Source organism: Macrobrachium nipponense, chromosome 42, assembly GCF_015104395.2.
Source record: "Macrobrachium nipponense isolate FS-2020 chromosome 42, ASM1510439v2, whole genome shotgun sequence".
Classification (NCBI taxonomy): domain Eukaryota; kingdom Metazoa; phylum Arthropoda; class Malacostraca; order Decapoda; family Palaemonidae; genus Macrobrachium; species Macrobrachium nipponense.
Genome location: NC_061103.1, coordinates 30,712,207 through 30,737,556, shown reverse-complemented (window position 1 = coordinate 30,737,556; position 25,350 = coordinate 30,712,207). Strand labels below are relative to the sequence as shown.

The 25,350-nt window shown below is 35.4% G+C and overlaps 1 pseudogene; it reads left to right on the top strand.

Annotated features, from left to right (window-relative positions):
* The window catches only part of LOC135213315 (fibrocystin-L-like), a 130,447-nt pseudogene that overhangs the window by 53,222 nt on the left and 51,875 nt on the right, over positions 1 to 25,350 (top strand).

Below are 25,350 nucleotides of genomic sequence, written 5' to 3'. Positions count from 1 at the left end.
TATTATTAAAATTTGACAAAAAAAATTAACTTAGTGTGTAATACATTGTGTGTTTTTAGTTATTTTTATTTTTATATTTTTTTCTCGTGCTTATTTGTATGTAACAATTTATGTTAATCTTGCTGGGCAAGTTAGTAATTCATATATTTTCGGTTCTCGTTTTATAGCCTTGAAAATGAGACCATAGTCTCGAAACGTTGGCTACAATAAAGCAACCCCAATGTATTGAGCTGTTTTGCCTCTTCACCTGTTGCGTGATGGGCACTAGTCTCGACCTCTTATTGGAATATATATATATATATATATATATATATATATATATATATATATATATATATATGTGTGTGTGTGTGTGTGTGTGTGTATGTGTGGTGTGTGTTACAATAAGATTGTGAACCACGGATTTCACAAAATCCCTGAAATACAGGGAATTCATGAAATCATCAATTTCACTTAAGAAAATTTTATCTCCGTGGGGCTAGTACTAAACATGGTGAAGCACGTTTGATCCCCTAGTGGCTAGTACTAAACACAGCAAAACAGTGTGGAGGAATCACTGTTTTGCCGTGTTTAGTAGGCTACTAGCCCCTGGGCAATCAGATGTTTCTAAGTGAATTGGTGATTTTATGAATTCCCCGAAAATTTCTGGGATTTTGTGAAATTCCTGTTTAACAATCTTACTGTAATATATATATATATATATATATATATATATATTTATATATATATATATATATATATATATATATATATATATATGTATATATATATATATTATATATATATATATATATATATATATATATATATATATATATATATATATATATATATATATATATATATATATTACATAACTGCAACTATAATGTCAACACTGTATTGTTAGTAGTTGGGAAAAAAAGTGTCTCCCCCTAAGGCATTTATGATGCTCAAGATAGTTATATAAATGAATGCTACATAAGAGTACAGGAATATATACTAAATTTTTTCATACTTGAAAACTTAGAGACAGTCTTACTTATTATTGACTTCATATTTATAGATGTGATACTCCTTAAATTTAAGTTTGGATTTTAAGTTTTTTAAGCAGACATCTTGGCAATTCATTATTAGTTAGTGTTTAAAAAAACTGACAGTTGTAAATAAAACGTTAACTTTCTCTACGAATACTATGAAATTTTAGAAAGTTGTGTGCATGGCTTCATAAGTCATAACACTGGCATATTAAAGTAAAAAAGCAGAAATGATATTTCAACATTAAAATCTGTTTTTAAACTTTAGTTAAAAATGTGTTATTGATAGTTCTATAATATCTAGAAACATTCGTGTTTTATTTGTGTGCCATTGTTAATGGCTTGTATGTTTTTGTTACTTGGTAATTATTATTTACTTCTGTGTGGTAACCTCCAATGTGAACAGGAAGTAAATGCTAAATGTTCACCCTTTCTCTAGTCTAAACCAGCAACTGGCTGTAGACACTTAATAGAAATGACATTCATTCTGTTATGTAACAGTTAGTTGAAGGCTTTGTGGAAACATCAGTGCCCATCATTTACTATTTCATATTTAGACTCAATGTTTCCAGTTTGTGGAACATATCCTAAAGAAGAGGAATGGCATGATACTGGAGGTCTTTGTGTCATATCTCTATGCTTTTATAGCTCTTGCATAGACTACCAAGTATACCTTTATTTGTTTTGCATATTATGAACATACATTATAAATAAATTTTCTTTTTAACAGACCAAACAGTGGTTTGACAGCTGGGTCATCCTTGGCTATAACAGGAAGTTCATATATGCTTGGTGGTGTTGCCCCAGAAGTTTTCGTTGGTGATTCACTAAGTGCTCTTGTTGGCTCTCCCAGTGGTAATGCATTATCATGCACTGTAAGTAGCGTATAGTAATTTGCTTCATGTATATATTTCATTCTTTAAGTTTTTAAATTGTTTTCTTCAACTAAACACAGAAATTTGCTCCTGTTGTTAAGATTTTCCTAATCATTATTATAATTTTCTGTAAATATGAAATTGTGCATATTTTTCTCTCTAATGTCTGTGCTACCAATAGAATTTGTAAAAATGATCAGAACCAGCAGAACATCGTAGTAATTGTAAATTGTAGTTTATTTTGATATGTATTATATATTTACTAAGACTGAAAGAATAAACAGACATTGACATTCAAAGAAATCTAGGATGATGTTCTTTAATATTCAGAACGAAATATTTTCTATTTTCTGGGTGTGTATTTTTATCGGCAGAGTCCTGATTTGGCTGGTGGTATGCAGAAGGTTATTTATTGGAAGAGATTCAGTATATGGTGATTCAAATTCTTTAATTGTTGAATATTCCATGTCGCTGATATCAATCACTCCAGCTACTGGTAAGGTTTTTTTCCCCTTTGTAAAGCATTATCTCACCATACGTTTAGTCACTTCCTGTAATTGTATGTTATTGTTTCTGTATCATTTTTAGCATAACAAAATTAGTGAGTGAGGTTAATGATCAAGTCATATATTTTTTTTGATCTTGATACATTTATTTTTTTATCAAGATAATGCTGGAGTTTTCTTACTGTAAAAATTTACAGGCAACAATGAATTGTGTATGCATTTGATATGTCGTCTGGCAAACATTCTAGTAAATGACATATATCATATTTACACCCACATATATGTGTGCCATTCAGTAGATCTCTTCTTTTATCCAGAATACTACTCCTTTTATCCAGAATAGTCCTTGCTAGAAACTTGCTGGTTTTCAAACCAATTACTACAAACAGGCCTTGGTCATCATTCCTTCAAGAACATACTGGGTAATACAAACAGGAAAATAAATGCACCGCCTTCATTTTTGAGTTCTTAGAAATGTAGCCATGCCAATAAATATAAAAATTTTACTGCTACTGTTTTGCAACTAATTCAGCTCATGTTTTTATTGTCTCCAAGAATACAGTAGCTCTCTTGCTTAAAAGGGCTTTTCTTTATTCAAGAGAGGAACTTAAATATCAATTTAAATTGCATGAAGTTTGGTCTGTAACAATTTCATCTCTTGTAAAACACACTTAACGAGCTGACCAAATCAAATGCATGTAATGGGAATGCCAGTCTACTTATCATTCTCCTGTCCAATGGATGCCTCCCATAAGTACTTCAATACATATAATCTTAGTCTTGTAGGCTGCAAGTACTATCACTCACTCAGGTACTACTACTTTGGCAGGCAGGCATGGTGGCCAAAATAATTATGTGTATCTATGAAATAAAAATCTTGAATTTCTACAGATGGAAATTGTGTGTTAAAAATTTTAATGCTTTAATGTTAATTACAGGTGGATTTGGTGGTGTGGAGGTAGTCTTGAGTGGGACTGGGTTTGATCCATCTGGTGGATCCAGTGTTACAGTATGTAATAATACTTGCTTAATTCCTGCAAATTTCTCCATTTCCTCGACGACGCTGAAATGTTTGGTTCCCTCCAGACCTCAAGGTGAGGATTATATTATTTGTTTATATAATGTGTTGCAATTATTAATATTTTAATAGGAATCCAAACAGGTTTTTTGCATTAATTTGCCTGAGAGCTGGATAGAAGTAACTGCAAGTTAATATAAACTGTACTAGAGAAGTTTACTAATACTTCATTTTTCAATTTTAGATGGTTCTCCCACTCTCTCGTGTGATGTAACAGTGAATAATCCAGGTGGAGGAACAGCTACTCTTGCTGGTGGTTTCACGTATGATGCTTCAATCACACCATCAGTAACTGCCATTTCACCTGTTCGTGGTGGTACTGCAGGTGGAACCACATTGACCATCAATGGAACAGGATTTGCGTATGTAGATAAGAGGAACGAAATTATTTTGTCTGTTTGTTATTGAGATGTAGTCGCTGATTGTTTGAATTGCTGGCTTAGTTGTTATCTCATCATTATCATTTTTTGCTGCATTCCACCTTTACAGGATAAGATATGTAAAGGTCACTGCACTTTCTCCTGTCTCTTTCAGTTTTCGGCTTGATGCTCATTGTGGAGGTATATTTTGATTACCAGGGATAGACACTTAACAGTTTTTTTATTTATAAATATAGATGTACAACTTACATCACAGACAGTCACATACTTGCATTTATAAACTAACTTAAGTTGAGCTTAATCTATAATCCTTAAACCACAGAGTCATGTGGTTAATGAAGAACATGCTGTTGAATACAACAATGTTAGCATGAATTAATATGGTAGTTGTAAATTATTATTTATTTGTAAATGGGATTGAAAATATACTTTATTCCTATGTATTCTGACATTATTATTTTTTGGATTGCAGGGTCAGAATGCAAGATAAAGTCTGAAAGTTCAAGTCAGATAATCTGTGTAACAGAGGCCCATGATGGTCCTGGAAAATTCTATGTCCAAGTCACTGTTCCTAATGCTGGCATTGCTACAATAGTAAGGCTGCATTTTTACTATTATTGATGTACTATTTGCTTAAAAAGTATTTTTCTAATCTTTAATTGTTTAGGTTATTTGGATATACAGTAATAGAGTGATACATTGTTCACCTCTTTATCTACGAATGTACTTACTGGTACGTGTTTATGTTTATAATGGAAATCATCTACTAAAGTAACTGACCAGATTACTAAATCAATTACCTTCTCTCTGTGAATTTTTACCTATACTTTGCTGTGTTATTATGAGGAATATTAAATAAGAATGTCTTGTTTAATAGGATGAAAATGCTGAGTTCTTCTATATTGATCGCTGGAGCTCCATCTACACTTGGGGAGGGGAGCCTGTCCCCTCACAAGGGCAGCTGGTAGTCATTGAGGAAGGACAGACCATTCTTCTTGATGATTCCACAGAGGTTCTCAAGATGTTGCTTATTAAAGGTTTGTATGGCATATTTTCAATGTGCCCTATGATTGATTGATTGATTATGACTACTAAAACTAGTATCACTTGCACCTCATGATATTTCTTCGTGGTTATGGTAATTTCGCATTTCTCCTCTACATCAGTGTTGAACGTTGTGATTTGGCTCTGAATGGTTTACTACATAAGGTTGTTGTGTTAAATGTTCATTATAATTGAACTTTCTAAACCCCATAGAATGTTTGGTATCATTGAACATAGTACGTACATCTTTTAATAATTAAAAATACAGTGGTACCTTGGCACTTGGCTGCAATCCATTCCTGAAGACTGCCCAAATGACAAAGGAAAGGTAAAAAGAACAAATTATAGACAAGGCTGGGTAAGGAGGATGAAAAACAGAAAGTAAATCAAAGTAGAGCAAAAAAACTTTTAAAACAGGTATATGTAATTTGAGGTCTAGCCAGTTTTTTTAACATTTTGTATAACTGTGAATAAAGTTCAAGGCAGTAATTACAAGTTGCACTATTTCCATGAACTAGAAAAATTTTAATGTCACTCCCTCTTTGTAAAGAATATAACCCCCTTTTTCTCTCTCTGAAGGTATGGTACTATAGGTTATGATAAGGAGAATTAAAGTATTGTTACTGCTTATTTATTAGGAGTACCAGTACAACTAATTTTATTTTTATCATTCTTATTGAGGATGTTCAAATAATCTCAACATTCTTCATACAAATACAGTTATATAAACTTATTAGCAGAACTCAGAAGCTATGAATGTAACACACCATTTCATAATTCTTCCTCCCTGTTTATATTCATTACTTCATGAAGTGTTATACTATAGTAGATTAATTTTTTGTTCCCAATAGGAGGCCATGTGATTGTAGACCCAGAGGCAACTGAGGAAATCATCTTGAGAGCAGAATATATCTTAATTGTTGATGGAGGATCTCTAAACATTGGCTCAGAGGAAGAACCTTACATGGGAAAAGCTGTAATTGAGCTTTATGGAAATGCAAGATCCATTGAATTACCTAGTTATGGTGCAAAAGTAAGTTATTTATGAAGTTTATTTTCATCTCATAGGTATTTTTAATAGAAGTGTGCATAATTCACTTCTAAAATGAGAAGGGGCAACAGTTTTGGAAACAGATTTTTAACCAGATGTTTTTAGTATTCCTAGAGAGAAGTAATTTGTCACATAACTAAGTACTATAGAGTGGGCCCCCCCGTATTACAGTTCTCTGGATTCGCGGATTTCTCTCTGGACCATATCTAACCATTATTTGCGGGGGATTCGCCTATTCGCAGGGTTTTCCGATGATAAATAATCACTAATTAGTGTATTTTGATGTTATTTTCATGCCTAAATACATTTTTATGATACCAAATGATTTACTAATTTTAAAATATTAATATTGATCAATACTGAAGGAAATGCCAGTCTTCACACATCTTTCTTTCGAACTCCAGGTCTCTCTCTCTCTCTCTCTCTCTCTCTCTCTCTCTCTCTCTCTCTCTCTCTCTCTCTACTGAGATGAGAGATTTTTATGGTACACATATGAATAATATGTTTAGTATTAATATTTTCAAATGATAATAATAATAATAATAGTAATAATAATAATAATAATAATAATATCCTAATAATATAATAATAACTGTAATTACAACAATCATATGTGAAAGTATTTTACAGAAATACTACGATAATCTCTCTCTCTCTCTCTCTCTCTCTCTCTCTCTCTCTCTTAGAAAGATGTATGTTTTTTGGATGATAAATAAATGATTTACTAATTTTCAAATATCAGTATTAATGTAAACAGCAGTAATATCAATTCATCAAAGAAAATACTAAAGTGAATTAGCAAGATTTTAGTTTATAAATAAAAAAATTATGTAAGATTGAAAGAAAATCCAATTTACCCCGCATCTTGTCTTTGAACTCCACATGTAAGTTCTTCCGCTTTGGCGAAAGACTGTTTGTCTTTTCTTACGACTGTAGTTCGTAAGCATTCCTGGTTCTTCTTTTCTTCTCTCCTACGTTGTATCTTAGTAAAGTGATTCTTCTTAGAATAAGGGAGATGATTCAAACGGAGAAGTTGATAACTGTAAAACAACTTATTTCTCAACTCCATTACAAGAGAGATAGTTCGGTCAGGAGACCGTTCCGTTTGATAACTTGAAATGAACTGAATTCTCAAAGCATCGTGTCGATAGCGAAACACTAGCTATCTCAGCGATTCACATAAAAAGACATAAGTAGTCCGCCGGCTCGGAAGTTACAAGTTTCCGGTGCAGGTTAACAGGTCAACCGCTTCCCATGGAATGTGTTGTGAATAGTTAACAATTTTAAGGAATGATGATGTTTCCAAACAAACGTAAACCAGGCTACTGCAGGCATTGCACAGCGTGATCTAGATTTGTGATAGTCACGTAGGACGCTCCTAATTCACCAATGACCCCTCAGGTCATGGATTCTATTTACAGATATATAATTATCTGTTTCAAATAATGTATTTATTACATTAGGCTCGGACAGCTACCATTCAAGCCTTGAATAACAAAAGTTACTTTAAACATGGTTTCTTAGGAGTGTGCTCTTAACATATATTTAGATATAATCATAACAAGGTTTTGTTACATACCCCTTTTGGACATATTCATAAATAAAGAGAAATGAATGGAAAATATAGATCCATGTTTGATAATAATGATTATTAGGTACCAAAAAAAAAATCAAAAGGTTAACATGTATGCATGAAGATTATGGTAATAGGTAACCTGATTAAGAATAGTGGTTACTTAGTAAAATACAAACATGATCATGGATAATTGTTAAAGAGTAGTACTTGTCACTCTTTGTAATATATAATTGTATATATATAATTGTACAATTGTATAATAGTATAAGTGTGCACAGATATTGATTCCAGGTACGTACACGCACCAATATTTTAATACATAGGGCTTCAATATTTTATTAGGTGCCCGAAAAATACTTTTATGAGTATATTAATATATATATATTGGGCTACAATATTTTATTAGGTGCCCGAAAGATACTTTTAACTGTTCAAAATGCAAAGGCTTGGAGTCTTTCTTGTCCTACATATTGCCAGCGTACAGACAGCTTTTCACACACAGCACAATTCCAGACAATTTTCCTAGGCACCAGGTGAAATGGCCAGTTTCAGACGGCCCTGAATGTATACGCTTTTAACGCAACAGGAGTTTCGTCTGGACGCGGCAAAACGTTCCCTTGAAGATCCTTCTGTGTTCGCCTCAACCTACGCCAAGCAAAGATGTTAACGGCGATAATCAATATTGCCGTAACGCCAAACACGGCCAGCAGCACGTAGTAACGAAGATTTTCTCCTCCTGCATAAGTCGGTAACGCGTGGTCCATCTCAGCCAGTTGCGTCAAACGATGAGCCACCCGCGCGTTGTATGGGAGAGGTAGTGATGGGATAATTGTAGTCGCCCAGGTGTAGTTCGCGAAGAAAGACCTCTCACGTATTATCGTGTTGATCCCTCTGACCGTGTAGTTTGTAGATGTCCCTGTACAGCCATCAGCTGCTACAAAGACTTGGGAGTGGGCGGTGGTCCCGTCCGGGCATGACACTTGAAAACCATCTTTGTGCGTATCGGATCCCAGGAGCCGTTGTTAATTCTGTAATTGAACTTATTACTGTAAAAGGGATAAAGTTTCTTCAGACAACCTTCGCATGTATGGGAGAGAGAACCGTTCAGCACTATGCCTAACTCACATGAATCCATTGATATAGGATGGAATTCAAAAGAGTCAGCTGTACAAACTTTATTAATCATGGCTTCTGAACAGTGAGTGAGTTTATCTAAAAGTTCTTTAATGACTATAAATGATTTCCTATCAGGGGAAATCAATACCTGCCCCGTCAAATTGGATATTACTGGACCTGAGTTATTCGTCATGAAAGTTGGAAACGGTGCTATTTTGTATGATTGCCAAGCATCGGAAGAATCAAAAGGGATAGTGATCATAATCCTATAATTTTCAACGCTGACTGATATTAGGCTATAATAAAACTCTATTTTATGGGCGTCTATAAAGGAAATATAACCTAGTTTCTCCGTCCGTTCTCCAAGGTTAAAGTCAGATCCTTAATAGGCATAAGGTGTGGAGAAATACACTTTGTTGCTAAACGTAATAGCTTCTACATAGTCCTTTGATTTCTCAATAAAATGTGATATTTTGACACGAATATGATCTATTTTCGAACTATAATAAGCTAACGTAGCCAGCAAGTGTTGAACTTCCATAATCTGATAAATATTACTAGAATGTTCGTTCACCAAACTCATTATTTGATTGATTGAGGATAACTGGCTGCAAAGTTCGGACAAAGCTAATTCGGTTTTGTGTTGCAAAAACTCAATTCTTTTATTTTGATCATTTATCTTAAGACGATTTGAAACTCCTAAGCCTAAACTTGCAACAGATCCCAAGATGTTTAATCCAGCAAAAATAAGCGGGTTGCGACGTTCGAGAGTATTGTGCCGCACAGACCACATCAGCAAGTCCCGAGCAAGTTCCTCTGCCTCAGCGGTTTTATTTTGCAAGTCGTAAGATAACATTTCCGCGACGCTTAGGGTTTGAGCTAGCGAAATCTCTGAGTTAGCATGAAAATAACGTTGGTGCATTTCCCTTAACGAAACAGCAAACCTCAACAGGTCATTCATTAGGTTAAGGACGTCATCCTCAGGCAAAAATATCGCCTGCATGTCCACTTCTATGACTATATTACTCGATGTAATGAAAATGTCTTCTGTTCTTTCGATAATAGTGCCATGATTAAATTCTATTTCTTTCGTTTTAGCGCTCTTTCCACACGACAAAGATGTCTGAACGAACAATATCACTCCTAACAATAACAGATTCATTTTGGAAACCTGTAATGAGTAAAATATATGTAATAACTCATGTTAAAGATATGTTTTACATAAAATAATTGATAGATTTATATATATAAATAAAATTATTATACAAGTTTCATAAATACAACCATTTTTCCCTCACTCCATCTACCCTTCTTTAGTTTCTGATATGTGCCAATGGAACGATTCTCATATCAGTTGGTTGGGATACGTTTTGAACCCTAAATCTATTGGCCGTTAATGTTTCTAAAATGTTAAACGGGCCTTCAAACTTAGGTGTCAGTTTGTAATTTAAACCTTTACGTACGTATACTTGTATGTATACCTTATCGCCCACGGCATATGTTCTAGTTGGCTTAGCTATTTTATCATGATTTCTTTTCATTATAATTTGTGCTTCTTCTAGATTCTTACGAAGTATATTATATCGACTTATGCTTGCATCCATAACATCCTTTAGAGGATTTGATAAATTGGTTGTAGGCGTTAATACATGGAAAGGTGTTCTAGCCGGGATACCGTACAGTGCCTCGTGCGGTGTCCAATTTTAATATAAATAAGACACAAATTGAATTGTAGTGATTAAGTGTGCTTAGTACCGCAGGTATGGCAATGTCCCAGTTTGGGGTCTGTCCCCCCATAAGGTGACCCCCCTTAAAATGTTTAAAACCTTACGATTTGCCCTTTCCACTAGCCCATTAGACTCTGGGTGATAGATCTATTGGTATTGATTTTCTTTATGCAAAGGAATTCACACCAGGAGTTAAGGAAATGATTATTGAACTCCCCGCCCGAGTCTGATATGATTGTGTGTGGAATTCCATGTTTACAAATGTAGCACTCGTAAAACTTCCTAGCGCACTCGACTGCGGTTTTTGTTTTAAAAGCGCTATCAGTTCTGTATACCGAGTCAAGGCATCTATGATTACTAGGAGGTGCTTATTTCCTCTTTCTGACTCGTAAAACCCTGTTAATAAATCTAAGTGTACTCTTTCAAAGGGTTGATTTGGCATGGGATAAGCCCCTAGGCTGACAGGTGTCTTCGTGTGCCCTTTGTATTCTTGACAAGTGCGACAATTAGCTATGTGCTTTTTTATATCTGTAAGCATCGTATGCCAATAAAATAAAGATTTGGCTTTCTGTGACATGATGGAAAAACCCGGGTGTCCATGCAGTTGATTTTCTGCAACCATTTTAAGACAGTGGGTATGAGTGAGATAGGTACCACCACCTGGTTGTTATTCAACTGTGGTGTGTTGCGGGTTTTCCTCGTCACGGATCTACACAGGATATTGTCTTTGATTATATAATTCTGCTGCTTATACTTTATATATTCTTTTTCCTTCGATTTCGTTTAACGCAATTTATGATTTTTTCTATTTGCTGATCTTTTCTTTGTTCCGTCTGTAATAGTTCAGCACTCCAGCCCAGATCTTCCTGTTCAGATATAGTTTTAACAATGGGCGTGGAGGTTGAGATATCTATTAATTCAGCTAATGGCTCTGTACAAGATGACGAAGGGTTGCGTGATAGTGCGTCAGCAATGATATTTGCTTTCCCAGGTAAATACCCGATCCTCGCGCCAAAGTCCTGGATGATCATGTGCCACCGAGTTCGCTTAGGGCTGTGACTAAGCTTTATTAAAAGAAGTCGGTTAGGGCTTATGATCAGTGAGAACCTTGACGGGATAACCGTATATTATGAACTTGAAATGCACTAGTGAATTAACAATAGCGAGCCCTTCCTTGTCTATTACTGCATATTTACTTTCGGAAGGTCTCAGTTTACGTGAATAAAAAGCTATAGGGAAAAACTGTTTATCATATTGTTGAAGCAATACACCACCTACTCCTAGGTCTGAGGCGTCTGTTGCAATAAAGTCAGGAAATTTCAAGATAGGAGAACTACACAGTGTTTTTCAGACCATATGAAATCTACGCCCTTCTTTATAAGATCGGTTAGGGGAGCGGCTATGATTGAGTAGTTGCGTATAAAGCGGCGATAATAGCCACTACATCCTAAAAATTGCTGTATTCCCTTGACGTTAGTAGGTATCGGAAAGTTACGGATAGCTGATACCTTATCATGGACTACTTTAAGACCTTGACTAGACACCGTGAAACCTAAATAGACTAGTTCTGTTTTTAAAAAATTACACTTACTTATCTTTACCCTTAGGTTATGCTGCCTTAGTCTTTGTAGCACTAACTCTAATTTACGTAAATGTTCTTCTAAGGTATTAGAAAAGATTACTAGGTCGTCCATATAGGCATGTAGGATATCTCCTAACAAGTCTCCAAACACAATGTTTATCATTCTAGTAAAAGTTATGGGAGCACAACGTAAACCAAAAGGCATACGCAAAAATTCATAATGTCCCCTGGCTGTGCTGAAGGCAGTGTATGGGATACTCTCTTCTTCCAACGGAATCTGATGGAAGCCTTTTAGTAAGTCCAAACTGGTAAAATATTTGTTCTGACCTAGTAAAGATAGAATATAAAGTCAGTACATGGCACTGGGTAATCGGTCAGGGATTGTTTCCTCATTTAAGCGACGAAAATCGACGCATATCCGCCAAGTTCGATCTTTTTTCGGTACTACTATTAACGGAAAATTATAAGGGCTGTTTGATTTCCTAATGACTCCTTCTTTTAGCATTTTACCTACTTCCTCAGTTATCTCATTCTGGAATTTCATAGGAAGTCTGTATGAAGGTACATAGATAACTTTCTGTTTGTCTTTTAACCTTATTTGATGCTCGATGACATCCGTTTTTCCTAAGGTTCCATCCGTAGTGGAAAAAACATCATGATATTCAGTTAAAAGATTCAAAAAATTCTGCTGAATTTCTTCTTCTTGAATGTCTTTATTGATTTTATTTTTTATAGATTGCAAAAGGGATTCATCCGCAACTGATTGAGCGTGATTGATCTCAGCGTAAAGAATGCGATGTTTATAAACTTCCACATCCAAGATATGTTGATTTTTGTGGATTACTAAAGTGGTATTCAAATGATTACAGACTTCGATGTTACATTGTTGTTGTGAGCCGACTGTATAAATGGCTTGTGTGACGGATAATCCGTGTGTTTTCAGAGTGTCGGAAAGGATTAACATTTCAGATCCCGGCAAGGTTTTCTTTACACGCACTAATATGTTCGAAGTTACGTTCGGCTCGAGAGTGTGCGTGCAAGCTGATATTACGGGTGAGCGAGAATTCTGTTGGGTCGCGTGGATTATTTCTTGGTTCATGAGACAAGTGATTGGTTCTTCGATATATGTTACTACTCTTTCTGTCTCCTTATTATCTAAAACTGATTTTAGGGTATTAGAAGACTTATAGAATTTTCCTTTGATATACACGCCGTGTTTTGCAGGGGCTAATGTAATGTTTTGATTGCCCATAGACGGGTATCCTATGATTACTGAGGGATACATATTAATGTTTTGTACAACAATAAAGGTATCGGAAAACGTGCGCTTACCGACCTTGTACTGAACATGAGTTACTCCTACCACATTTAATTCATTATTTCCTATACCCGAGAGTCTTACTCCGGACTTCTCTATAGGGAAGTTTGAAAAGAGTAAATGATGAGTCCTCAAATCCATGATATTACGTGGACTACCAGAATCAAAGAACAAAGTAAATGACTTATGGTCCAAATTTACTGCATGTAAGGTTGGTCGTAACTCATCTTGACTTATAATTGCATGAATTTGTTGCAAATCTACGGGAACCTGCACAGATTTTTTGGATTCGGCCGTGTGTTTCATAGGAAAATCGATTGCCTCACAATGATCTGATAAATGATCAAACTGATTATTTGATACAAAAGATGTTGATATGGATGACCCAACATCGTCCTCTCCCCCCCTGGAGCTAACTACGTGGTATTTGCTTTGTTTTGCACTCCTTGAAAATTCGCTTGACCTTGCAAGTTCTGGCTAGACAGCCCAGGAACAGAGGTACCTGAAGCACGATTTGTTTGTTTCTGCTGTTGAGCAGCATTACTGTTTGCTTGTTTCTTTTTATAGTACTGAGGACCCTTCTTTTTGTTTTCATTGGCAACTGTTTGCATGTTTTTAGGATTCTGCTGTTGATTCCGCGAGAAGCAACGATTATATGAATGAGTGGAACTATTATGTATTGAACAAAAACGTGTCCGACAGTCTGAAATCATGTGACCTGGTCGTTTACAGTTATAAAAAACCATCCCTGCAGCTTGATTATTATTATAGACCACGTTTACTTGTTGTGGTTTATTCTCATTTTTTGCAAAAACTTGAGTAAGCGAGGGATCAAGGTCAGTACATTTAGACATGTGTTTTTTGATTTGTTTATACACATCTAATTCCGTACTGTTGGGCTGCAGCTTTTTGTCAAAACACCGCACTAAAGCTTCAGGCAACATGGCTGTAATGCTCGTGAGGTAAATGAGACAGATAAAATCTTTCACGGCGATTCTGGAACTTGTAACCTACCCGGAGTTACTTAAATTTACTTGATATTCATTTAGCCGGTCGGCGATTAGCGCCGCCCGCTCGACAACATTAAGCTGAGTCATAGAGGCTTGGTTAAGGATATTTCTTAATGCTAGTACTACGTCTAGAGCCTCTTCACTGCCGTACACGGCACGTAACCTAACTTTGAACTCGTCCCATGTAGCCGCCTCTTGGAAAGAAACACCTCTTAGATATGCACTTGCGTCTCCTTTAGCAAAGTCTATGAAGCTTTTGGCTTCCTGTAATTGTACAGCTGGGTCTGTGATGCTTTTTGCATTTAAATGAGCGTCTACAGATGAGATCCATGCCTCAAAGTTTTGAGGCAGGAACCCATTGACCCGACCTTGAAAAGGGACAATTGCTGACCTCGCGCTGACGAGCGTCACAACAATCGGGTTGCCAGCCGCAGTAGTTGCCATGTTTACTTTTACTTTTTTCTTATCATTCCTATTCCTTGCGGTCCTATCAAAATATCTATAAGAATACCCTCGACCACTACGTAAACGCATATGCAATATACTGTATAAATGTGTTGCAAGTAATAGGAAAATCCCCCCAAAAAGATACTATTAATACAGGTAATTTGATAAAGATATTATATGGAGAACTCCTGGAAGAAAAAGCGATTAGCAACAACGAGAAAAAAAAAAAGTCTGCGGGTGAGAACTCGTAGTTGAAGATTGATTCCTGTAATGAATGAAGATTAAGACTAAATGACTCACCCCCAGAATACTGGACGATCGACTCTTGATGAACAACACTTCACTGAGAAAAAACCTGAATAGATAAAAGTTCTACTTAGCTCTGTTTTATATGGGGAAAGATTGTTGACATCCGATGACGTCACAGCCTCTCTCTCTCTCTCTCTCTCACATTGCATGAAGAAGTCAATGTCGTGATGACGTCACAGCCTCCCTCTCTTCCTCGCGTCGCTTCCTCTTGGCCTACACTCCATGTCCTTGCTTGTGATAGCGCGTTGTTTCCTATATTTGTTTCTTCTTTCTGTTGATGTTTGATGCTGCTCCGCATCCGGTTTTGATTCTTGGAGATATGTGATAACAGTCACTCAAACGTCGATGTTGATGCTTGTATTCTTCTCGATGAAGGACATATCTTCGTCTTCATAGAATGTTTACAGTTGCGTTGATTGAAGATCCCGTTTCCTCAGTTTATTATTGACTTATAGCTGGGCCCCGATGATTGAAATTCTTCGGTCGGCTGATATGGTTCTTGTTAAAGTTGGGCCTCGCTGCCACCATTGTAAGTTCTTCCGCTTTGGCGAAAGACTGTTTGTCTTTTCTTACGACTGTAGTTCGTAAGCATTACTGGTTCTTATTTTCTTTTCTCCTACGTTGTATCTTAGTAAAGTGATTCTTCTTAGAATAAGGGAGATGATTCAAACGGAGAAGTTGATAACTGTAAAACAACTTATTTCTCAACTCCATTACAAGAGAGATAGTTCGGTCAGGAGACCGTTTCGTTTGATAACTTGAAATGAACTGAATTCTCAAAGCATCGTGTCGATAGCGAAACACTAGCTATCTCAGCGATTCACATAAAAAGACATAAGTAGTCCGCCGGCTTGGAAGTTACAAGTTTCCGGTGCAGGTTAACAGGTCAACCGCTTCCCATGGAAGGTGTTGTGAATAGTTAACAATTTTAAGGAATGATGATGTTTCCAAACAAACGTAAACCAGGCTACTGCAGGCATTGCACAGCGTGATCTAGATTTGTGATTGTCACGTAGGACGCTCCTAATTCACCAATGACCCCTCAGGTCATGGATTCTATTTACAGATATATAATTATCTGTTTCAAATAATGTATTTATTACACACATACCCAAGCTGAGATGGCTGGGGTCCAACAGCTGTCAAATATATCAAGTAATGTGACAGGAGCCCCGGGGAGTGTGTTGCCCACTCAGGATCAAGTAAATTCTCTCTCTCTCTCTCTCTCTCTCTCTCTCTCTCTCTCTCTCTCTCTCTCTCTCTACCGAGATGAGAGAATTTCTATGGTACATGTGTATGTTTAATAATATTTTTGCATAATAATAATAGTGATATAACTAATTTCAAAATTCATATGTGATAGTATTTTAAAGAAATACAATATTCTATCCATTTCACTCTTTTAAATGAGGATAACCCCCCTCTCTCTCTCTCTTCCTCTCTCTCTCTTGCCACACGAGATGCATATGTCATACTGGTAACTTTATATTATTATTTTATGGTAAAATAATAATATACAGTACTAGTTTACAAATAATATTAAGTTTAATGAGATTAAACAGTAGCAATAACATTTCTCTCTCTCTCTCTCTCTCTCTCTCTCTCTCTCTCTCTCTCTCTCTCTCTCTCTCTCACTTATTTATGTATGTTTATTTGTTTTGTAGTATAAATAAATTATTTACCTTATAACTAATTTTCCAATATTAATAAGATTAATTAAAAGTAGTGATTCCCAGTCTTTTTATCCACGTGGAGGAAGGTGGGCGGGGGAGTAAATGACAGTTTGATATATGAATTGGCGGAGGGGAAGGAGTCAGAGTTTCTCTGAAAAAGATAAATTTTATTCTCTCTCTCTCTCTCTCTCTCTCTCTCTCTCTCTCTCTCTCTCTCTCTCTCTCCATTTTTATTCTCTTTGTCTTAGAAATAATTCATAATTTCACTCTTGATGGTCAGATATATGATGTTGCCATTCAATGGTCTCTCTCTCTCTCTCTCTCTCTCTCTCTCTCTCTCTCTCTCTCTCTCTCTCTCTTTGTTATTGACTCTAGGTATGTATTTTTAATGGTAAAAGGTTTAAGATGACTTTGAAATTATATTAATAATATAACCTTAAAGATTAATACAGTAACAGGTTAGTAATTTTAGGTATATTTGAAGTAGGATGTTATTTAAGGTATACATATGGTATCTGAGCTTTCAAGATAGGCAGTTATAAGCATTTTTAGTGGTGGTTTTAACTATTCTCGGGTTTTATCTATTCACGGGGTTGTCTGGTAAACATCCCCCGCGAATACGTGGCACACTATACTAAACATGAGGTATTAAGGTTTATTTGTCTGCCTTTGTTCTTATGGTTATCATTCTAGTATGAGTGTGTTTTTTTTATATACATAGTAGTGCTTGAAGGAGCTTTTATATGGTGTGTATTTTATTTTATTTTCAATTAGCTCCTATAATCTTCTGCAGGTTTAAAAGTGTGATTTTGTGGCTAAGCAACACTAATTGTACAGTAGTACAATTTTCTTTTGAGTTTTAAAATTCTAATCTCCCAAGGTGAAAATGATTGATATTGCTACAGTCTTTTCAATATGCTCAGATTTATTGCCAGTAACATTTTAATATTTATTTCCTTTCTCAAGTTACCCAAGTAAAAGTATAATCAATTGGTGCTTATGCACTATTTAAATTGAATTAAATATAAAAAATATTAATATCACAATCTTCAAGATTGTTTTGGTGCAAAAGCTGACTTAAAAAGACAATTCAAATTTATGAAGAGGGGAAATGGTTTTTTTTTTTATAGGTGTTAGCAGTACGAAGTGGAAGCCTCGAACTTCATGGAGCTCCTGTACCAGTCACATGGACCCACTTGGCCTCTACAGCTGCTGAAGGGTCTAGTATGATAACATTAAAGCAGCCAGTCACTTGGAAGAAGGGAGATACCATTATTATAGCCACTACAGAAAAGAGGTAAAATGTTTTGTTTATGTGTCTCTGTAAACTCCGCATTTGATAGCTTCTGTATTAGTATAGATAGTGTAACACTGCATCCATTAGATTTACTTATTTTTTATTTCTTTTGAAACTGTGTTGTTGCTTCTGTATGGTAGTGTAGTAGTCATAAGGACATGTATAATGCTTAATTCTTGACAGGATTCCTCTTTTGACGAGTGGTTTTCGTGCTTGGCTACCAATCCGGTGGTCCAAAGTTCGAATCTCGGCCAATGGGGAATTAGAGGAATTTATTTCTGGTGATAGAAATTCATTTCTTGATATAATGTGGTTCGGATCCCACAATAAGCTGTAGGTCCCGTTGCTAGGTGACCAATTGGTTCCTAGCTGCATAAAAGTATCGAATCCTTCGGGCCAGCCCTAGGAGAGCTGTTAATCAGCTCAGTGGTCTGGTAAAACTAAGATATACTTAACTTAATTCTTTACAGGGTTGTAGGCTTAGCCAAGACGACAGTAGAGGTAATAATGTAAACTAAGATGTTTTATTACCTGAAGGAAATATTGTCCAATAGTAGTTAAAGGGAGAATGAGTAAATAGACCTAGTGGTTTTTTGTGATGTAAAGTTCCAAAAATTGTGGATAATTGGGCCTTTGTACTTCTTTCCTTACAGTTATCAGTCACCTTTACTTATTTTCATTCGGGAAATTTGATTTTACAAAGGAAGGCCTGTTATGATTGATAGGTTTATGTAAAAAAAAAAAGAATTATGTTTTTAAGAATAATTCTTGTAGATATCTACGCCTGAGATTTTTTTTTACCTTGGGCCTTCCTGAGAAATATGTTTTATCCCCACAGATTTTCCAAGAATGAAAATGAGAAGCACATAATAGACACCGTATCAGCAGATGGCAGAACATTGACACTCACCGAGCCTCTGAAATACGAACACATCTCCATTGAACAAACCCTGGGGGGACGAGTTATTGAAACAAGAGCGGAGGTTGGTCTTCTTTCACGCAATATCAAAATTAGGGGTAACATCAATGAAGCATTCAAAGAAGTTATAGAGGCTTGTGATGAAAAATGGAATCCAGGTGAGATGTTTCTTTGGTTAATTATAATTTGAGGAGTTAGCAGTATGAAGTTTAGTACATAGACTTATAATGGAGTCTATTGCCATAATTGTATTATTTGTTGATAAACTTCTTTACATACATGTACCTGGAGAACTGCAACATTGCAAGTGTTGAAATATTAGTAAACTTTATTACCTTTGCCCGTATCTAAAAATTTAATACATATACAGAAGTACTGTATTTCAGGGAAGTATTTGAGGAGTGGGTTGTGGTGTAATGATGATTTAATAGATTTTGATTGGATTTTATGCATAGATTTGTTTTCTGTTGACACTGATAGGCAATTTTAACATTTATTTCCCAATTTTTATTATATTTTAAATTGTAATAACAAGGACGTATGAATATGAACATTAAAATGATGGATATCGTATTGTGCTCTTCAGTTGTATAGAATATTAATACGTAGTTTAGTAATTATATACATGAAATAAATACCAAACCTCCTATTAGTTCACTTGAAAAAGTCACCATTAAGTTGTTACATTTTTATACTAGCTATTTTTGATAAATTGACGATTTATTTCATGATTTCCATGACTTAGTATTTTCTTAATGATCCATGAATATTATATTAATGATTTAATCCTAATTCTTCTTATATCAGGTCAATTTGCAACTCAGAGTTGCTTCAATGGAAGATTTGGGGAAGAAATAGGAAGTGACCAGTTTGGTGCTACAGTTATGATATTTGGCAAATCAAAGGATTATGGTCTTGTGCATGGCCGTATAGAGTATGTTGAAGTTACTGAAGCTGGCCAGGTAAGTCATTTGCATAAGGCCACTTATTGCTGTATATTTTAAAACAGTTAGTTTCTCTTCCTTAACATCACTTTTTGTTACAGTAACACTGTCTGCAATATGGGTGGTAAAAATTACTGAAAAGTACAGAAATGGTAGAAAACCCTTGGAAAATTATCTAAAACGTTCTGCCCCACAATGAAAAGGCATTAATTCTTCAAACTAAATGAAGCCATTATGAATTTTTAAATGAGTTAGAACTTTGCTTATGTAAACATAAGAAAGTGATAGTCTGGATAGTTCTGCCAATCCTGCCTCTTTCAAGACCAGAGCAAATATAAGTATTCTGTACTGTAGAATTTTTAACATCTCAGGAATTTACCATCAGGCGTTATGACAATGAATTTTATATTAACAAATTACACAGAAAAAATACTCGAATATTTTGAGAAAGGCTGTCAAATGTATCGGCAGGTCAATCATAACATAGATTGGTATGAGACATTAATAGGTATGTAAGAACTTCCAGAACTGGTTTTATGGATCTAAACCAAGATGGCGAAGAAGTGCTAAAATTTAGCTTTTGCCTAGCATTGATGTTGCCAACCAACGTTAAAGAGATGAGAGAGAAAGTGAAGATGTACGAGTGTTTTTTTTTTTTTTTTGTAATAGACGTTGATTATATTTAAGCATCATCATTGAAAAACTTGACTGGTGTATAATAACTTTCACAAATGCATGACAGTTATTACTAATGAGTAAAATTGATGCTAAATGATTTAGCTGTACAGTTCTCCCCCACTTTTGCATAGTGTTAGGTTCCAGAACCTGCCGCAGAAATGCCAAAATCCCTTAAATATACCTTAAATGATCATACTAAAACAATCTAATATCATTTCAAACAAAAATACATCCCAAACTATCATCCCAAAACATCCTAAGACATTAGTATACCATATTACAACTGTTACTTTTATGTATACCCCCCCTAAAATGCTTATAACTTTTATGTATATCCCCCTAAAATGCTTATAACTTTTATGTATATCCCCCTAAAATGCTTATAACTTTTATGTATATCCCCCTAAAATGCTTATAACTTTTATTTATATCCCCCTAAAATGCTTATAACTTTTATGTATATCCCCCCTAAAATGCTTATAACTGTTATGTATATCACCCCTAAAATGCTTATAACTTTTATGTATATCCCCCTAAAATGCTTATAGCTTTTATGTATATCACCCTAAAATGCGAATAACTTTTATGTATATCCCCCTAAAATTCTTATAACAATGATTTACTCATTTTGAATTATTAATATTAATGTAAACACCAAAATATCTATAAAATATTTAATACAAATTAAATCAATCTGTCCTTTAGAACATATGACAGTTAATCAAGTTACCCCTGTACTGTATGCATAAGCTGTTTTCTCTCATATTACCGTTTTCTTTCATAGTGCTGAAGTATTAATCCTTTTAAAAATTATCATTAATTCGCTTTTTTATAACAACACTGTTTATTCACTAATTACTAGATTTATCATATTGTGTTTGTGACTAAGTATTGATATTAATGATAAGAATGATTTACAGCCTACTTTTAATGTAAGTTGGCCCCGGACAGTATAATAGGTGTAATACGTCTCTCTCTCTCTCTCTCTCTCTCTCTCTCTCTCTCTCTCTCTCTCTCTCTCTCTCTCTCTGTGTGTGTGTGTGTGTGTGTGTGTGTAAGGGTAATGTAAGTTGTATTTGAAATGATATTCCTGTAAAGTTTTTAATGATAAAACATGTTGTACAATATTTAAAATATTTGCTAATTGTTTTCATTTTATTTTCCATTCTTTTTATTGGAAATTAAAATAAGAGAGAGAGAGAGAGAGAGAGAGAGAGAGAGAGAGAGAGAGAGAGAGAATCAGACATCTATTTTTATAGATGCATCACTACATTATAAGTGTGTTGTAAATCATTTTTATCATAAAATCAGAGTTAGTCACATACACAAAGAAAAGGCAAATTAGTAATAATTTTAGATATGGTGAATAGAAAAAAATCTGCAAATTTAGTGAAAGTTCCCCTGTGGAAAATTGAATAATGTGTTCCACAAAAATCGGCGGCAAAGTGTACCGCAGAAATGATAAACGCGTAAAACCAGGGGAGCACTGTAATAACCTTTTTATCTCTTTTATAGGCTTTCCAATTGGGTCGTTATCCTCTTCACTTCCACTTAGTTGGAAATGTGAATAATTCTTATGTACGTGGTTGTGCTATACACCGCACATATAACCGAGCCGTTACAATACATGCTGCTGATTACCTTACTGTGGAGAGGAATGTGGCATTTGATAACATGGGACATGCCATCTTCACTGAAGATGGTAATGAAATGCACAACATCATCCAGTACAACCTTGCTATATACACAAAAACTTCATCTTCATTGCTGAACGTAGACGTGACACCATCTTCATTTTGGGTAAGTCCTTTCATAGGCATAAATATGATTTTTTTTTAAAACAACGTTTACAGCGTAAAGGCAATTGTGCTTCAAGGTTTTGTGACACCGCAATTTAATTCATAAACTGTAAACTCACTGGTATTTTGTAATGCTTTCCCCTAAACTAGTGCATAGCATTCTTTAGTCCGGAATTATGATTATTATCTTGTTTTTCACTTTGTTATTTCTTTGGTATTCAAACGTAATCACACTATTTTTCGACTGCATTAGGTCGAACCTCATTTTATCCTTTGATCCTTTGAACATAATTCCCTTCAGGCGAGAGTCATTGGAATAGTATAGAAATGCTTATAAGGCAGTCCCCGCCTTACAACAGGTGTTCCGTTACTGAGACGCGCCGTAAGGCGAAAACCGTCATAAGCCGGAAAATTGTTAAAAATCCTAAGAAAACCTTACTTTTAATGCTTTAGTTGTATCTAAAACTATGTAAACTGCATTTTTATTGCATTTTTTTTATTAAAAAAAACTTCAAATATTGATTATTTTGTATTTTTGGAGTCATATTTCTTCTGTCAGATCCGAGTCGTAAGCGCCGTAAACCTGGAAATAATTTCTGATGAATATAATTGAAAAGCATTGTAACCTCGAAACGTCGTAAGCCTGGGACTGCCTGCCATTTTTTACTACTGTATTAGGTCGAACCTCATTTTATCCTTTGCACATAATTCCCCTCAGGCAAGAATCATTGGAATAGTATAGGAATGCTTATATTGGAAGCATAACTCAAGTATGGTTGACTTACAAACTACATATGCTCATATGAGATTCATGTGTTTTGACTGTAACCATAGAAAAGGTCCCAGATTAGAGATGTTGTGGAAAATTTTGCTAACGAAATTTACAATGTTAGATTTTCCACACTGTACTGTTATCTTGAGCTTTTGAAATTCTTGTACACGATATGTAGTACATACTTATTTGAAGTTCATTGGTATAGCTAATTGATCTTACTGCATTTATGAGAACATACCCAGTTTCTTTTGTAAATTTATTAACTTGTTCTTTAAACACTGCAGAATAGTTATCATTGTTACTACATTTTTTGGGACATTTATATATATATATATATATATATATATATTATATATATATATATATATATATATATAAATTTTGTAATTGTAGTGCTGCATCAAAACAGGTTAGTCAATATATTTATTACCCATAAATTCTTTTCTTTAGTGCTTACTTCTTAAGAGTATGTAGTCGCATCAGTGAAATTTACTTATTGTTCTATAAGTCTACTATCAGCAGTTTGAGAAATCATTCTAACATCTTTATATGTATAACCTGTGGATTGGTAATGATTTAATACTGGTATCTCATTTTGTATTTAAAGGTGTTCATAAAAATTTTAATGTCATTTTAGGTGGTGAACCCAAATAATATAGTGAGACACAATGCAGCAGCAGGAGGAACACATTTTGGGTATTGGTATCGCTTAGAAAGACATCCCTCTGGACCTTCGTCTACAAGTTCTTACTGCCAAAATAATGAGGTGATGGGAATGTTCTACAACAATACTGCACATTCAATGGGAAGGTAATAACTAGATTTGTTCTGATTACTATATTAATTTATCTTAATTAGTTATTTATTGCCAAAACACCTTCCAAGAAACAAAAGATGCCATCCATCCAGATGACATAGAATAGGATCCAAAATGTAATGTGCATCTGGTTGTGATAGTCACTTGGCCCTCTAGATTTGGTCTAACTTTGCTATGTGCTTTATCTGTTGTGACCTAAGGAAAGTATTCATTCTCATTAGTTTGGGGCTAGGCACTGGGAAACGTATACAATGAAGCCATTGTCTTCCCAGTGTCTCAAGACATATGGAGTGTTTGGTAATTGAGAATTGAAAATTGAGAAGGATAAGATACAAAACATCCCAACCTTCGGAGGAGGCGTTCGAGTACAGGAGCAAATCCAGAGGGGGGTTGATTTAAGAGGAACTCCCTTTGTCAGGTTCTAAAGTCTTAGGCTGACCTTAGTAACTCCTTGTGGTCCCAAGGTGAGTGGCTGAGAGAGATTCTGCCTTAGCACAAACTTCTTCACCAGTCTTGTGTGAAGAGATGCCACCAATCACTGGGATCTTTATCTCTTCATATCTGGAGTTTGTCCAGAATCTCTTTAGAGTGAGAGATCTTTCCACCGGAGGAGCCACTCAGATGTAAGGCTGGTACTTCAGAGGATCTTCATCAGCCATATACGAGATGAGCCGTCTGCTGCAGTAATTGGTGTCATCAAAAGGATTTCTCTCCACTCAGAGTTCCTGTTCGGTAGACAAGATCTTCTGGATATTTTTCAGAACAGAGGAGGTTCTGTTGATACTGGCGAGAAACTACAGGGCTGACTTGTGATTAGTTCATCTGAAGGCTGTGGACATGACTTTGCCCTGAGGATTCTCTGTGTGGTTCAAGAGCTTTAAGCAATCTTGTTTGTGTAGGAAACTCAGACCTCCTACCCAGTCCATGCTTTCCTTCTGACCTTGGCTTCCTTACAAGAGTTAGAAAGCCTCAGGGTCAGGTTTGATGTAGACTTACAACGGGTTGAGATAAGTAACTTTCGAATTTGCACCTTTTATGTTCCACGCAACATACAAATCTGCTTCTCAGTAGCTTCCCCTTTCTTCTCCCAGAAGAATGTTGCCCACAGATCCTTGGACACTTTTTCCTTAGGTCCAGTGGTGGCTGTTCAACAAGTATGACTCGTCCAGTGCCCCTGGTGGGACAGACAGTTTGTATCTTGCCTAAGGTGATTATCTGGTGTAGGGAATGCGTGAGATGACTGGTCTCTTTTCTTTCCCTTTTCTCCTTTCTTTATACCTACGGGAAGTTTGAAGAATAGACACATCATATGCTGGATCCCGCTTAATCCAGATGTGTATTGCAGCCATACTGTTTGTTACAGCACCTTTTATGTTCCACGCAACATACAAATCTGCTTCTCAGTAGCTTCAA